Below are 6000 nucleotides of genomic sequence, written 5' to 3'. Positions count from 1 at the left end.
AAGGCCAAAAATATCAATTTCACGAATGCCCGTAACCTCGTGAACGGCATTCAAATTAAGGTTCGAACACCCGACGACCATAGGGCCCTCTCTTCTTACCTCCGTAAGGAGCGTATAAGTTTAAACACGTATACGCTCCAGGAGGAGCGCGAACTCCGTGCCGTTATACGTGGCATCCCTAAAGAGTTGGATGCCGAGCTCGTTAAGGCCGACCTTCTCGAACAAGGCCTACCGGTTAACTCCGTACACCGCATGCATACAGGCCGCGGAAGGGAGCCATATAATATGGTTCTCGTCGCCCTCCAGCCTACCCCCGAGGGTAAGCAAATATTCAACATCCGAACGGTCTGTAGCCTTTCCGGAATCGCAGTCGAAACCCCACACAAGAAAGGCACACCTAGCCAGTGCCATAACTGCCAATTATACGGGCATTCTTCCCGTAACTGTCACGCGTAACTGTCACCCCGCAAATTACCGCGGATGCCCCCGAGCCCCTAAAATAAATCGACGCGTCGCCCGCCAAAACCGCCTCCGAGCTTCCGGCCCAGACATCAAAGCCTCGGCACCCTCTGTGTCGCAGGCTAAGCCAGCGTTCGTTCCGGCGCCGGTGCCCAGTGTCTCGGCCTGGGCGAAACCGCTGCCGTACACGAACACGGTTACAACTCCCTTCTCCGCAATTCGTCCCGCCCCCGCGACTCGTCCCTCTCCCGCGACTTGCCCTCCAACCGCGTCCGACAATCTCGCTTTAGCGATCGACTTCTTTCAGTCGATCAACTTTGAGCGCGTTAACGCTTTGGGCGACGCCATTCGCGCTGCCTCCACTGCACAACACTTTATCGCCGTTGTGCAAGAATACGCCGACGTATACGCGTCATTAAATACGTACGTCCTCCCCTCACTCCGCCGGTAATCAATGGCGTATATAAGTAGAATAAAGCCCCTATCCGTAACGATAGGATTTTTTAACGCTTACAGTCTCGCAAATCAACGTGATCAGGTTTCTGACTTTTTGCGTGACCATCAAATTGATATCTTTTTAGTGCAGGAGACCCTACTTAAGCCCGCGCGCCGTGACCCTAAAATCGCGAACTATAACATGGTCAGGAACGACAGGCTCTCTGCTCGTGGTGGTGGTACCGTCATTTACTATAGAAGAGCCCTGCATTGCGTCCCGCTCGATCCTCCCGCGCTCGCTAATATCGAAGCATCAGTGTGCCGAATCTCACTGACGGGACACGCGCCGATCGTTATCGCGTCCGTTTATCTTCCACCGGATAAGATCGTTCTAAGCAGTGATATCGAGGCGCTGCTCGGCATGGGGAGCTCTGTCATTCTGGCGGGCGACCTAAATTGTAAACACATCAGGTGGAACTCACACACTACAACCCCGAATGGCAGGCGGCTTGACGCGTTAGTCGATGATCTCGCCTTCGATATCGTCGCTCCGCTAACCCCGACTCACTACCCGCTAAATATCGCGCATCGCCCGGATATACTCAACATAGCGTTATTAAAAAACGTAACTCTGCGCTTACACTCGATCGAAGTAGTTTCAGAGTTAGATTCAGACCACCGTCCCGTCGTTATGAAGCTCGGTCGCGCTCCCGATTCCGTTCCCGTCACGAGGACTGTGGTGGATTGGCACACGCTGGGCATCAGCCTGGCTGAATCTAATCCACCATCGCTCCCGTTTAGCCCGGACTCTACCCCGTCTCCTCAGGATACCGCTGAAGCCATAGACATCTTAACGTCACACATCACCTCGACATTAGATAGGTCATCGAAACAAGTTGTAGCGGAGGACTTCCTTCACCGCTTCAAATTGTCCGACGATATTAGGGAACTCCTTAGAGCTAAGAACGCCTCGATACGCGCCTACGACAGGTATCCTACCGCGGAAAATCGAATTCGAATGCGTGCCCTACAACGCGACGTAAAGTCTCGCATCGCCGAAGTCCGAGATGCCAGATGGTCTGATTTCTTAGAAAGACTCGCGCCCTCTCAAAGGTCTTACTACCGCTTAGCTCGTACTCTCAAATCGGATACGGTAGTAACTATGCCCCCCCTCGTAGGCCCCTCAGGCCGACTCGCGGCGTTCGATGATGATGAAAAAGCAGAGCTGCTGGCCGATACATTGCAAACCCAGTGCACGCCCAGCACTCAATCCGTGGACCCTGTTCATGTAGAATTAGTAGACAGTGAGGTAGAACGCAGAGTCTCCATGCCACCCTCGGACGCGTTACCACCCGTCACCCCGATGGAAGTTAAAGACTTGATCAAAGACCTACGTCCTCGCAAGGCTCCCGGTTCCGACGGTATATCCAACCGCGTTATTAAACTTCTACCCGTCCAACTCATCGTGATGTTGGCATCTATTTTCAATGCCGCTATGGCGAACTGTATCTTTCCCGCGGTGTGGAAAGAAGCGGACGTTATCGGCATACATAAACCCGGTAAACCAAAAAATCATCCGACGAGCTACCGCCCGATTAGCCTCCTCATGTCTCTAGGCAAACTGTATGAGCGTCTGCTCTACAAACGCCTCAGAGACTTCGTCTCATCCAAGGGCATTCTCATCGATGAACAATTCGGATTCCGTACAAATCACTCATGCGTTCAACAGGTGCACCGCCTCACGGAGCACATTCTTGTGGGGCTTAATCGACCAAAACCGTTATACACGGGAGCTCTCTTCTTCGACGTCGCAAAAGCGTTCGACAAAGTCTGGCACAACGGTTTGATTTTCAAACTATTCAACATGGGCGTGCCGGATAGTCTCGTGCTCGTCATACGGGACTTCTTGTCGAACCGCTCTTTTCGATATCGAGTCGAGGGAACCCGCTCCTCCCCACGACCTCTCACAGCTGGAGTCCCGCAAGGCTCTGTCCTCTCACCCCTCCTATTTAGCTTATTCGTTAACGATATTCCCCGGTCGCCGCCGACCCATTTAGCTTTATTCGCCGACGACACGACTGTTTACTATTCCAGTAGAAACAAGTCCCTAATCGCGAAGAAGCTTCAGAGCGCAGCCCTAGCCCTAGGACAGTGGTTCCGAAAATGGCGCATAGACATCAACCCAGCGAAAAGTACTGCGGTGCTATTTCAGAGGGGAAGCTCCACACGGATTTCCTCCCGTATTAGGAGGAGGAATCTCACACCCCCGATTACTCTCTTTAGTCAATCCATACCCTGGGCCAGGAAGGTCAAGTACCTGGGCGTTACCCTGGATGCATCGATGACATTATACCCGCCCGCATATAAAATCAGTCCGTGACCGTGCCGCGTTTATTCTCGGTAGACTCTACCCCATGATCTGTAAGCGGAGTAAAATGTCCCTTCGGAACAAGGTGACACTTTACAAAACTTGCATAAGGCCCGTCATGACTTACGCGAGTGTGGTGTTCGCTCACGCGGCCCGCACACACATAGACACCCTTCAATCTCTACAATCCCGCTTTTGCAGGTTAGCCGTCGGAGCTCCGTGGTTCGTGAGGAACGTTGACCTACACGACGACCTGGGCCTCGAATCTATCCAGAAATACATGAAGTCAGCCTCGGAACGGTACTTCGATAAGGCTATGCGTAATGATAATCGCCTTATCGTAGCCGCCGCTGACTACTCCCCGAATCCTGATCATGCAGGAGCCAGTCACCGTCGACGCCCTAGACACGTCCTTACGGATCCCTCAGATCCAATAACGTTTGCACTAGACGCCTTCAGCTCTAGGAGCAGGCTTAGGGACCTCGGTAACCGTACTCGTCGAACTCGACAAAGAGTTCGCCGTGCAACCTAACCCATGAATCAGCTCGCTGAGTTTCTCGCCGGATCTTCTCAGCGGGTCGCGATTCCGATCCGGTAGTAGATTCATTCGCGAAGCAGCTACTCTTGAGTTGTTAGGTCTCCTTCGGAGGCGCTCGGGTAGCTGTTAGCAAATCCCACCCCTCCTGGCTGAGCCTTTGCTCGCCCACCTGTCCTGGTGAAACTGGAAAGGCCTCCGGGCCACCAGTAATCCTTCAATCATAAAAAAATAAAAAATAAAAATAAAAAAATAATAATATTCTACCTGAACCAACCTGCGGGCGCATAGCTAGTATTGTAATAAAATAGTACAACTGCATTGCACGTTCCATTAAGACCACGGGGGACTAATATAATTACATACAATGAGATGCATACAGTAGAGATGGGAATGATTGAAAATTTATAAAACTCGACAATATCTATATATGAATACGTGAAGCAAAAACTTTGTACCCCTTTTTACGAATATGGCGCGGACGGAGGAGTATGAAATTTCTCACACTTATAGAGAATACAGTGAAGGAGTGCAGAATGCTAATAATTATAATTGTTTTAAATTGTGCATAAAAACACATTAAATCAATAAAAAAACGCATCACACACACTACCACATAAATAAAAATATACTCTTTGTTTGCTGTCAAATGTGAAACTTTTGTTATTATTTAAAGTCTGTGGTCGAATTAAGAATAGATTAATATTGTTTGTCTTTAATATTATTTGTCTATGGTGTAGTCTTGGCTAAATCTGTGACTATAGAAATATAATAATCTTTGACAATAGAACCATAACAATGCTCAAACTTATAATTTCAATTAATTATAGTCGAATTTCGACTACTGCAGGACCACTAGTATTAATAAAAATAACATTAGGTATTTGTAAAGTAGATCTTTTTATTATTTATTTTTTATTGCTTAGATGGGCAGAGCGAGCTCCCGGGCCAATTGGTGTTCCGTGGTTACAGGAGTCCATAGACATCAACAACGAACTTGCCCTTAAGCCATGACTTTTAAGTCTCAGTTTTTCAGTACAACGGCTGCCCCGCCTTTCAAACCGAAACGCATTACTACTTCATGGCAGAAATAGGCAGAGTGGTATCTACCCGTGCGGACTCACAAGACGCCCTACCACTGGTAATTACGCAAACTACCTAGTCAGGTCATAAATTCTGTCACACGTTTAATGTAAAATAATTGAAACAAGTTTATTCATTATGTAACCATTCATATACCAAAATGAACTTAACAAAACATAGATTCTTATGACACTAAAGTTTATTCAAAATGACCTCCGTGATTTTGAATACAGGCCTTCAATCTGCGCGGCCAGTCGTCTATCGCAGCACGAACGAGGTCCATGTCAATATCGGCGGCTGCCTTAATCAAGGATGTCTTGAGTGACTCCAAATTGGGATGAGGCTTTGGGCACGCCTTTTCCTCCAAGTGTTGCCATATCTTGTAATCTAACGGACTCAAATCTGGACTGGAGGAGGGCCAGTCTTCGTGCCGGATGAAGTCGATTTCACGCGCCGCCAGCCAGTCTTGTGTGCTCTTCGCTCTATGAGCTGGCGCCGAATCTTGTTGGAATATCCAGTGCCTGTTATTGAACATGGTATGAGAAACAGGTTCCACAAGGTTCGTCAGGACTGTATTTTGATACACAACTGCATTCGTTTTTACACTTTTCTCACAAAAATGTACCTCTGTTAAGCCCCAATAAGAAACTCCCAACCATACCATGAGCGAGGATGGAAAATGACCTCGTTGGACACGCGGAATACGGTTGCTCGCTTCTTCACTACTGTGTGCGTACACCTTATCATTTTGTTTGTTGTAGCTCTCTTCTACGGTAAAAAATTTTTCATCCGAAAAAAGAATTTCCCGATATTTTTTTCCCGCGTACCGCTTCAACAAAACGCGGCATCTCTTCAGTCTCAGGTCCATTAGACGAGCATTCAAACGATGTCCTGTTTTTCTTCGATATACCCGAAGCCCTAAGTCTTCATTTAACACCCTTTTCACCGTGGTTCTGCTTAACCCCATCTGAAGGGCCAACAGTTTGTGCTTACGTTTGGGATTTCTTTGAATTCGCGCCTTCCCAGCTTTTATCACTGCTGGAGTCCTAACAGACCGAGGGCGACCACTTCTTGACCTGTCATCTACACTAGAGTCTTCATTGTATCGTTTGATGGTACG

This window comes from Bombyx mandarina, chromosome 24 (genome assembly GCF_030267445.1).
Source record: "Bombyx mandarina strain Sakado chromosome 24, ASM3026744v2".
Classification (NCBI taxonomy): Eukaryota; Metazoa; Arthropoda; class Insecta; order Lepidoptera; family Bombycidae; genus Bombyx; species Bombyx mandarina.
This window is presented reverse-complemented; position numbering follows the sequence as displayed.